Here is a 12,495-nt window from a genome sequence, read left to right on the forward strand (position 1 = left end):
TAATATCCAACTTAAAGCATACCCGATGGGTGGCTGTCCAGCTGCCTCTTGAATGCCTCCAGTGTTGAAGAGCCCACTTGGAGATGGATGGGTTCGGAAATAATTAGGCCCCCTTCACAAGCAATGGCACCAGAATGTTTTCCTCTGGTGTGATTCTATGTAGCTGTAATACTGGTGTGCATGGAACAAATCACCTGGGTCTTTTTCTACTTGACTACAATGCAGCCCAAGGAAGAGAAAGAATCTTGTGAAAAGTGCCCATACAATCAGCCCCACCTATGTGGATCTACACATCAAGAGAGCTTTAGAGTGGGAAGAGGGATGGGTTGATGGGGGAGAAATTTGATTCAGTTCACATTTAAAGCAAAGTCTATCAAATTCACACTTTCTAAAACAATATGAGGACTGGAAAACAGCCTTCTTCAAAATGTGCCCTTATCCAAATTTTGCAGTGAAGTTCTCCAAACAATGACTATAAAATGCATATTTTAAGGGAAAATGTATATAAAATAACATACAAAATGCATTCTATTAATTACTTAACAAAATGTGAACAGTCAAAACTATACAAAAAAGTGATTACTAGGAGAAATTTGTACCAAAAATGCTGAAAAACTGCAAATTGCTGCAGAAATGTGGAGAGCTGAATTTAAGATTGGAAAAATGAGAGAATTAGAAGTGAAATTGAGAGATATGTCTATTGCTAATTGAGGAATACTACAGTGAAAGAAGGACATGAGGAAGGGGAACAGAGGCTCTATGCTATGTGGGAAAGTGGCAGAAATAAGACTCAAAAGTTTCAGTGACATTGTTTTGTTGTTACAATTGGTATGACTCTCTCCCACATAAAGAGTGGCATGTATTTGGTGGGAGAGGTCTAGGTTGAGGGCAGAAAGGGGATTTCCCTGGGTTAGAGGCAGACAGATAACTAGGGGAGAGTGTTCTTGCACTCGGGTTCTGCTTGCGGGCTTCCCCCAGGCACCTGGTTGGCCACTGTGAGAACAGGATGCTGGACTAGATGGGCCACTGGCCTGATCCAGCAGGCTCTTCTTATGTTCTTATGGTATGAGAAAGAGTGAAACAGAGGAAGTGTTTTAGACATTTCCCTTGCTTGTTGACATGTCTACTGCTGTCTGTCACACTAGGCTATGGCTATGCTGTGGTGTAATAATATTAAGCTGTTCTGTGATTTAACAACACTAAGCGCTGTTCAGTCAGATCCTAGTTAGCCTACTGATCAGTGACCTACCCTCTGAGACAGTCAATTAACAGATGACAAGATTTTTTCAATTACTGTGGTTCTTCCTAATGGGCCAACTAACCCTGTTGCAATGGCCAATTGAGTTAGGAATTATATGTACTAGAAGTCTGATGCTGCTGGTAAGAGAGTTTCTAGACTAAAAAGCACGTTCTGGTGGTCTTTAACATTTAAATTACACTATGTTCCTCTTATTGGCTAAACTATCCATATCTTAAATTTGCCTATAACTGAAAAACAGGCACTTTTTCTCTAACCTTTGCTCATGTAGAAAGGTATTCTTGGGTTGCCAACAAGCTGAAATTTTGTTTCCAAGTCTTTCTTCCACCCACCATCTGAAATCAGACATAGGGATCATAAGCCTGGGCATTTAAAATTAATATTCAATTTCATTTTTTAATTGAATGAATGAATGCATTGTATTATTCCATGCATGGATACACAAGACTTGCAGGCACACCAAGGATGAGACCCAGGTGTCTGTCTGTCTGTCTGTCTGTCTGTGTAACAGTGGCAAGAACAATTCAAATTGTTGCTGTGCCAGTCCTGATTACTTCCCTCGGAGCCTCCCATAGGCCACATGACAAAGCTGTAGTGGTGGTGACAGCAGAGTCTGGTGATGGCAGCAGAAGACGAAAAGGGCTATGACAGTGACAATGATACCACCTCCCACCATTGCAAAGTCAGACTGGACGTAGGCCAAAGATGTTGGGAATGGCTCTCTCCATTTGCTTGAGTACCTGCTACCACTTCCAGTCCTGCTGCCCCATAATCTATTAGTCCAAATTGCCCCTGCTACCAAAGAGCTGTCCAGCTGTCCAACCCGTGTTAGCACAACTAAGGCATCACAGAATTTGGAGCAGCAGCCACAATTTCAGGTCCCAGGAAGAGGCCCTGTATATGCATTTCTGTGTACATGAACAATAGAGTTTAGATACTCTCTTGCCTCTGACCAGTTGCCATACTGTCTGGGGCAGTATAGGATAGGAATAGAGGTCACAACATCTGGAGGTCACCAGGTTGGGGATAGCTGGCTTAGACTAATTTTCTTGAGTCCCCAGATGTTGTTGTACTACAAGGCCCATCATCCTTCTAAACTAGCTGGGGATGATGCAAGTTATAGTCCAATAACATTTTAGGATCGAAAGTTGTAGAACCCTAGTCTAGACAATGGGTGTTCCATTCAAGCCTTCTCATTGTCTAATTAGCTAGATGTGTTTACCAAAATATCAATCATTGCTATGTCTTCATTCATTGGTTAAAAACTTTGACCAGTAGGAGCATGTTATTTTTTTCAAAGAAAAAAATAGAAGCACAGTGGCTATACATTTACCACATATCTCTGGCTCCATATGTGCTAGTAACTTACAATTTTTGAAAAAAATGAAAGCTGGAAATGTGGGGATTATGCACACAATGCCCTCCTACCCATGCACATACACCAGAGATTGAAGATTTGAAAAGGACTTTACTCTGATCATAATGAATGGCTTACGACCACTTCAATGCAAACTGTATTTTCAGCCCAGAATGGAATCAAAGAGGGCTCACTAGTATCAAAGTACAACAGTGTGAATTAACCTAGTCTTAAGATAAGCTTATTTACCATCATTAATTCTGTTCCTCTATTTATTGCTTAGAATAAGTTTCACAATTATTGCTGCAGTCCATATGAAAATAACCCAGACTGCATAGTGTCACTGTCACAACTGCTCACAACAGCTCTGCACAGCCCTTCACATTATGTTATCAACAGAACTCAGCATATTGCTAGTGTTTCACAAGAGCTAAATAACAGTAGTGACAGGTACTAGGGCATGCTCTGAGGTCACATGATTCAGCTGCCTTGCTGAAGCTAAGGAAGCTTGAGTCTCGTCAGTGCCTGGATGGAAGGCAACCTGGGAACCCCTTGTATGCTGCTTTGACCTCCATGACAGAAGAAAGTCAGGATATAAGTCTACTAAATAAATAATAGGAACAATATTGGGAAAGGACAAATAGCATATTTTATTCTCAATATGACCAGGAGCTATCTCCTCTCTTTTATTTCCCTCACCTCATTATGCAAAATAGGATTTCCCCCCCTAAAGGAAAGCCTATGTGATCACGATTAATCATGAAAGACTATTCAAGGGGAGAGCATGAAACTTGAGAAGACCAGCACAACATTAATCTTATATTACCTATGAATTGCTTGTTGCTGCTGTGTTTGTGTTGTGGCGATGCTAATGTTGTGCCAGCTTGTGGAATCTATAACTAACTTTCATAGGAAGGAAGTAACATTTAATCAATGATTCACTGTTATGTCATTGTGAAAGTAGAAATAACAGCAACACCTACCACAAGGGGGAAGTGTTGTGCCATGCAATTCTTACTCTAAAACTACTCCAGGTATAAAAAAAAAGATGCTTGAGGAATTCTGATGCAAACTAACCTGAACTGCACCTCCCAGACTAACGTTTGGATCAGAACATAATTATCCTTTGGATTTCACACTTTTCCAAATTTTGTGATGCAGCTCTTGTCTCAAAAACAAAAAATACCAAAATGCATTGAAATGCTTATTTTTTGATAGAATACATTTAGAAATGAATCAGGATAAAGTACGTATTTAAATAGTATTGATTTTAGTGCCAATTTTTTTTAAAAAAATCAGGTAAATGCAGAAACAGGACAGAACAAACTTTTGAAAGCACACCTATGAAATTGACACGGACAGGAAATATACAGGTTCATCCCTAAGTATAAAAAATTGAAAGGAGAACTTGTGCCCTGAAAATGAAATCTGAATGAATAGTAAAATGCTTCCTGTTTCAGTATGGTGAGCTGAAGGATGGAAATTCATTGGTCAAGAGATATTTCCATCAGCAGAATTGGGACACTGTGTCTCTATTTTGTTGATATAAATGATAGGCACCAATTTAAATGGCTTTAAAAGGGTATCATATGAATTAATGGAGAATAAAATTATCATACCTTTAAATACCAGTTGCTGGGGAACAACAAGAAAAGGCTATTACGCTCAGATCCACCTTTTAGACATCCCATAGGCATCTGGTTGGCTCCTGTGGGAAACTGGATGCTGAACTAGATAGGCCTTTAGTCTTTTTGAACATAAGTCATAAGGTGCCATTCCTCAGTATGCAATAAAAATATATTGTTTTAAAATGCAGGAGTGGTAGTTTTCATAGCAGGGTTTGAGATATAGTTTTCATCAATATTTACATTGTGGGAAGAGTAGTTATTTTGAGTAGTTATTTATCTACATTTGCTGTTTAGCTGAAACTCTTACCATTTATTCCATCACAATTTCTATAATGCTCTCTATTATTATCAGCTAACCACAGGCAGTTTTTCCCCAATCACATGGGGCTTGCAAAGGTTTTTTGTTGGTGTGGGAAAATTAGGCAAGTAAACAAACACACACATAGTTTTATTGTATGCTGAGTAGATTAACCATAATAGACTTCATGACATGAGATGATGGCTTGAGTGCAAAGATCACTCTCCCCTCCTGCAGTTTCCAGCAACTGGTATTTGGAAGCATACTGCCTCTGCCTATGGAGACAGAGCATAGCCATCATGGCTAATAGCCATTGATAGCCTTTTCCTCCATTAATTTGTCTGTTGTTGTTATGTGCTGAGTAAAATTTATTGTAATGCTCTATGCTCAAATTTTCTGGGGGAATGAGAGAGTTTTACATTTAAGCTGCTTTGTAATGGCTATTACAAGATTGTGTTCAATTTGAGCCATATAGTATGGTTTTATAATGTGCCAGTCTGATGTTAATGATCAGGGATATATCATAATGAAAAAAATTTTAAATGTTTTTTAAGTGATTTATACAGAATGCAGTCTCTAAAAGTACTCTGCTATGTTTAAGACCATGGTGTTGTCTCCACAACATTAGAGTTTGTTTGAATGTTTTTAGGTCCTGAGGAAGGAAAGTACTTCCGAAACGCATAGAGCACTACAATAAATTTTACTCGGCCCAGAGCTTGCCTCTCCTTTTTGTCTCTAGTTTGTTGCCTGTTCCCTTTTGTTCCTGCCTGTTGTTGTTATGTGTCTTCAAGTCGATTACGACTTATGGCGACCCTATGAATCAGTGACCTCCAAGAGCATCTGTCATAAACCACCCTGTTCAGATCTTGTAAGTTCAGTTCCTTTATGGAATCAATCCATCTCTTGTTTGGCCTTCCTCTTGTTCTACTCCCTTCTGTTTTCCCCAGCATTATTGTCTTTTCTAGTGAATCATGTCTTCTCATGATGTGTCCAAAGTAGGATAACCTCAGTTTCATCATGTTAGCTTCTAGTGACAGTTCTGGTTTAATTTGTTCTAACACCCAATTATTTGTCTTTTTTGCAGTCCATGGTATGCACAAAGCTCTCCTCCAACACTACATTTCAAATGAGTGGATTTTTCTCTTATCTGCTTTTTTCACTGTCCAACTTTCACATCCATACATAGAGACTGGGGATACCATGGTCTGAATGATCCTGCCTTTAGTGTTCAGTGATACATCTTTGCATTTGAGGACTTCTTCTAGTTTTCTCATAGCTGCCCTTCCCATTCCTAGACTTCTTCTGATTTCTTGACTATTGTCTCCATTTTGGTTAATGACTGTGCCGAGGTGGCCATCACTGCCTGTTGTGAGAGTGAAATCCATAGTTTAACTATGCTCTGTGTGAAGAAATATTTTCTTTTGTCTGTCCTGAATCTTCCAACATTTAACTTCATTGGATGCCCACAAGTTCTAGTGTTATGACAGAGGGAGAAAAACTTTTCTGTATCCAGTTTCTCCATGCCATGCATAATTTTATACACTTCTATCATGTCACCTCTTACTTGCCTTTTCCCTAAACTAAAAAGCCTGAAATGCTGCAACCTGTCCTCATAAGGGAGTAGCTCCATCCCCTTGATCATTTTGGTTGCCCTTTTCTGAACCTTTTCCAGTTCTACAATATTCTTTTTGAGGTAAGGTGACCAGAACTGTAAACATTATTCCAAATGTGGCCACACCATAGATTTACAGTATAAAATAGCATTATGAGATAAGCAGTTTTATTTTCAATACCTTTCCTAATGATCCCTAGCATGGTATATGCCTTTTTCACAGCTGTCATGCACTGGGTCAGTATCTTCATCAAGCTATCCACTACAACCCCAAGGTCTCATTCCTAGTCAGTCAACACCAGTTCAGTCCTCATGTGTGTATATGTAAAATTAAGATTTTTTGCTCCAATATGCATAACTTTACACTTGTTTAATGAATCGCATCTACCATTTTTCTGCTCATTCACTCAGTTTGTAGAGGTCCTTTTGGAGCTCTTCACAATCTCTTTTTGTTTTAACAGCTCTGAACAATTTAGTATCGTTAGCAAACTTGACCACCTCACTGCTCACCCCTAACTCTAGATCATTTATGAACAAGTTAAAAAGTACAGGTCCGAGTACTAATCCTTGGAGGACTCCACTTTCTACAGCTCTCCATTGGGAGAATTGTCCATTTATTATTACTCTCTGCTTCCTACTACTCCACCAATTCCTGATCTACAAGAGGACCTCTCCTCTTATTCCATGACTGCTAAGCTCACTCAGGAGTCTTTGGTGAGGTACCTTGTCAAAAGCTATTTGAAAGTACAATTATCCTATGTTAACCAGATCACCTTTATCTAAATACTTGTTGACACTCTCAAAGAACTCTTAACAGGTTAGTGAGACAGAACTTACCCTTGTAGAAGCCATGCTGGTTCTGCTTCAGTAAGTCTTGCTCTTCTTTATGCTTGGTTATTATAAAGCTAGAAGAGTGGCTGTATACTATAGCCAGCATGGATTTTTCACATTCCACAATGGTAAATTGAAAATACCCCCCATGCCATTCTGATGTTTCTCATAAGCTCATTTCAAAACAAAACCTTACAAACCTTATAGTCCTGAACTCAGAAACGCTTGCTTAACAACCCTCTAAATTTTCATGGCGATACACAAAACAGCCAGAGAGAATTGAGAGTTCAAAGTCTAAAAAGACTGAGAGCCCTTTTGGACTTTTTTCTGTCAGAGTTCTCATAATCTGTTGAAATTAATTAAAAATCAGCCATATTCACAGAGTACCTGTAATCCTATTACTGACCTTGCCCCATACTCTAACCTTCATCTTCTGCAGTTTAAAAGTTTAAAAAATGACTGGCTGATTTTTAATTAATTTAAGAAATTTTGGCTTGAACCCAATAATAGTGTCGGGCATGCTCAGTAAGAACCAACTGTCAGTGTTCTAAAACCCAGACTAACAGCTGCTCGGCTTGCCTAATCAGGGGGCCACACCCACACCAGACTTTGATTTCACTTGAGACAGTAATGGCTTCCCCCAAAGAATCTTGGTAAGTGTAGTTTGTGAAGGGTGCTGAGAGGAGACTCCTATTCCACTGACAGAGCTTCAGTGGCCAGAGTGGTTTAACACTCAGCCGCTATGATTGAAGCTCTGTGAGGAGAACAGGGCATCTCCTAGCAACTCTCAGCAGCCTTCACTAACTACACTTCCCAGGATTCCTTGAAAGAAGCCATGACTGTCCAAAGTGAAATAAAGGCCTGTTGTGGATGTGGCCAGGGACAGCTTTGGTTTAAATTTGGGTGGGAGGCTACATGTGCTTGCTGTAGAATAAAAAGGTGGGGGAAATGCTGAAAAGCAATGATACTGTTCACAATGTTTTCCTTTTGGAAAGGGACTTCCCCTCTGCCCAGTGCCCACCCACCCATCTCCTACCCTCCCTGCCCCTCCCCCAGGTCAGTGTTGGATTACGACCCTGGGAGACGAGGGTTCGAATCCCTACACAGCCATGAAGCTCACTGGGTGGCCTTGGGCCAGTCACTGCCTCTCAGCCTCAGAGGAAGGCAATGGTAAAACCACCTCTGAATACCATTTACCATGAAAACCCTATTCATGGGGTCGCTATAAGTCGGGATAGACTTGAAGGCAGTCCATTTCCATTTTCAATCATGATTGCACAGAAATAAATCCAATTGAACTCAAAAAGTATGCAAATGATCAAACCCACCCTCCTTCTCCTTCCTCCTATCCCCTCTCTCTTGCCCCTTCCCTCCCCCTTCCTTTGCTCCTCCCACCCCATCCCCATCCCCTTCCAATCCCCTTCTTCCCTTTCCCCCTCCTCTTCCCCCTCCCCATGGTCAGTTTTACCTATCTTAAGCATGATTGCATGGGAGTAAATACCATTTAACTCTATAAGCATGCAAATGATCAAACCTGTCCTCCCCTCCCCCTTCCTTTGCCCCCTCCAATCTGCTCCTTCCCCTTCCCCCTCCCTCTCCTCCTCTCCCATGGTCAGTTTTACCTATCCTAAAAATGATTGCATAGGAGTAGATCCCATTGAACTCAATAAGCATGAAAATGATGAGACCTGCCTTTCACCTCTCCTCTCCCTTCCTCCTCCCCTCCCTACTTCCTCCTCCCCTGCCCACTCCAGCCCTCCCTCCCCCTCGGTCAGTTTTACTTATCCTAAGCATGATTGCACAGGAGTAAATCCCACTGAACTAAACAAACATGCAAATGATCAAACCTGTCCTTCTCCTCCCCTCCCCTCCTGCCTGCTCCCATCCCCCTCCTCCCCCCTGCCCTTCCTCCTCCCCTCCCCATCCCCTGTAGTCAGTTTCATCTATCCTAAGCATGATTGCGGGAGAGTAAATCCCACTGAACTCAATATGCAAATGATCAATCCATTCTCAGCAAACTTGCACAGGATTCCATTTCTTACCTCCCAGATTAAAAAGCAGAGAAATTAATTAATAGGCAAAAGAACTTGTGGTTTAAGAACGTACCTATAGCCAACAGATATTTCTATCAAACTTTAAAAAGCAGGGAAATGGGGCAGCTATAGTGAATGCACCAGGGGAGCAGGAGATCTGACCTCCTCTCTGAGATATTGTACTGTCCTACAAATTTGTAAAAATGCAAACACCATTTGGGTTGGTCTTTCACAGTCCAATCCACTTCCTGTGTAGCTTGCAAGAATTTGGTAACATGTGCCTCTGAGCATATGGTGAGTGGTGGCAACACCTGCCATCTCCAAAGATGGAGAATTATATTTTTGTATGTTTGTTGGTGTTCTTCCTACTTTGCTTCTTTCCTGTGTTACTAATGTTTCTACAGAGAATCTAATCTAGAAAATTTTATTACATCACTAGGGCTGCACTGGGGGAAGAAAGGATTTTAAAACTTCCCATGAGCTGCAGTTCTGACAACAATGCCCTTTTCCAGAACGCTTCATTCAATTTCCTCTCTCCCCGTCTTCCATCAGCCTCATACTCCCACCCCCAAATAGTCATTCAGCAACCCATGGCCACTGAACATACCTAATTCTTACTGATTTCTTTTATGTATTTATTTATTTATTTATTAAATTTCTATCCTACCCTTCCTTCCAGAAGGAGCCCAGGGCTGCAAACAAGCAACAAAACACTAAAAACATCTTAAAACATCTTGAAAATAAAACATCTTTAAAAAAAATAGCTAAAAACATCTCAAAAACCAATTCCAAAACTACACAGATTGGGATAAGGTCTCTACTGAAAAGGCTTGTTGGAAGAAGAAGGTCTTCAGTAGGTGCCGAAAAGATAACAGAGATGACACCTATCTAATATTTAAGGGGAGGGAATTCCAACGGGTAGGTTCCACAACACTAAGGTCTGCTTCTTATGTTGCATGGAATGGATTTAGGGTGGGTTTTTTTATTTTTGCATATTTTGGGGTTCCTCCAAGCTGCTGATACCTCTCTCTTGCACATGGATTGTGCTATTTTGGCTACACCATTTTCATAATTTGGAGAATTAATTCACTATTTGTATATAGGATCGAATCCTATGCTGATGCCTACTTGCCAGATCAATTTCAGTAACATCACACATTTACATTTCTGGATACTAAGTAATAAACCTAATGTCCAATGTGGAAACTTGGTTGAAATAAAACTGATAGGAGATTTCAGCACTGAGGCAGACAATCAGCATGTGTCATATAAAGAATTACATGCAGACAGCTTATAAAAGGGAAAATGGGCAAGATGATGGGTTTTTCTTTACAGCAGCACTTCTTTAGTTGATACGTGTTGATCCCTAGTTCCTGGGACATTCATAAAAAATGTCTATGGAGAAAAAGATGTTATGGGAGGGAAGAAAGCTTTTCAGCAAGGAGTAAAATCATGACAAAGTGACATAAAGAAGAGGAAGGGGAATCTAACCACCCATCAACCACTTGAACCATTTAATACAGTACATTGTGACAGCTTTAACAGTGTGTTTACACAGATAGGTCTGTTCAGCCAAGGGACAAATGACTGGTGGAAAAAATGAGCAGTTATTTTAGAAGGTAATGGATCCTTTTGTCTGATGAGAATTGAACAGTTGTGAAAACAAGGCACTAACAGTCTTGATGCTGTTAACATTCACTCCTCGCAAACCATTTCCCAAGGCATGTTCTCATTTATGGCCATCTTGTATTAGTTTTACTGTCTCTTTATGTGTTCTGTTTCACTTTTTCTTATCCTGGTCCTGAACCCAGTACAGCTCCACCACAGTCAAGGTGAGGGCATAGTTTCCTTCTGTTCCAATCCAGAATTGTTCTTCCCTGTGCTTAAATATATTGCATTTAGATCCATCTCTACTACTTGCATGGTATCAATAACATTTGCACATATTAATCAAATCTGTTGCTTGTAACTGCAAGATACTTGTCAATATGCTATGGTTTAAATCTTGATGAGCATTGCCAGTTTTTAAAATAATCCTTAAAATATATGGAGTGGCAAGCAACCCATTTACTGAAAAATAAGGTTAAATTAAGCACCCAGCATCTATCTCTGGTAATAACTGCCCTGTTTTGCCAGTCAAATTGATGATGGATGGAATATCTCCATAATAAATCTAGTGCACACCTTCATGTGACATCCATAAATGGGTTAAATAAATTGCAATCAGCAATCTGCACGTCAAGTGTGGAGAGGCTAAACTGTGTGCTAAATTACAAAAGTTATGCTTTAATGATTTTTATTGGTGTTTTGTTGTGCTGCTGTTTATTATTGCAAAATACTTTGGCTAGTGAGGCATTGGAGAGTAGTCGGTGAAACCAAGCAGATTAATGGGGCTCTCTGACACCTTCCAAACGTGCTGATAAATTATTAGGGAACATTGACTAGTTAATCTCTGTCTTCCTCTGATTCTGGTTGTCCTTTTCTTTGTGGTTCCTTTAGAAAAATGTATGCTTCTTCATTCCTTCAGCATTGTCCTTCTGTGGACAGACTTTGACTAAATCTGACCTCTCTGCTCTTTCCTGCCTTGTCCTACTAGGAGCTGCCTTTTTTCTTGGTTGAGTTCCTTTTCCTGATCTCATTTCATCTCCTGAAGATTTGGACTGAAAACATTCATCCCAACATTAAAAGCTAGGGGCTGAATACTTTCACTTTTCCTGTTCCACCTTTCTGCTCTGGAGGCTGAAAATAAGTTGCTATCTTGAAGCCATGATGTAAGTGAAACTAGTTCTGGCAGAAAGACATTGTGTTACAGGTAGGGCCTGAACACCTTCGCCTGCTTTGGCCTATTTTTCTATTCTGGAGACTTAAAATAAACTGAATTGAAGGGTTGTTGTCAAAGAGTCACCAGCCCTTTGGAGCAGCAGGACCTGAAGATCAGGCCCAGTTGGAAATTGTATATTCTACATATAAATAAGCAGGGGTTCCCAGAGTTTCCTGAGAAGAGGGATTTATTGTTAACCCACCTTGGAATTGTGGTCTCCTAACAATTCTCAGCACTCTTAATGAGCTACCGTTCCCAGGATTCTTTGGAGGAAACCATAACTGTTTAAAGTGGTATGATACTGCTTTAAATGTACAGTGCAGATGGGCCTGAGTGCTTGATTTGGTCTGGCAGGAGGTCTGAGTAGGCAATTGAAGTAGATTTACTTTTGTTGCAACCTAACAGGCAGCCCTGTAGCCAGTCTTCCTTTTAGATGGGCAGTTACATTTCTTGGTGGGGCACTTTGGATGTGCAGGCGCATAGGGCCAGCCAATTCCCCACACACATGATATGAGGGCCAAGGCAGGAGAAGGGGAAGGCAGTGACCTTCCCCCTCTCACTCGTCCTCCATGTGAGTGTGTTAACTAACATGAATGAAGTTTAATCTGTTGAATTCTCTCATCCTTTTTTGAGAGATCCCCAGGAATACCAGACTCA

The sequence above is a fragment of the Rhineura floridana genome, chromosome 6, assembly GCF_030035675.1.
Source record: "Rhineura floridana isolate rRhiFlo1 chromosome 6, rRhiFlo1.hap2, whole genome shotgun sequence".
Taxonomy (NCBI): Eukaryota; Metazoa; Chordata; class Lepidosauria; order Squamata; family Rhineuridae; genus Rhineura; species Rhineura floridana.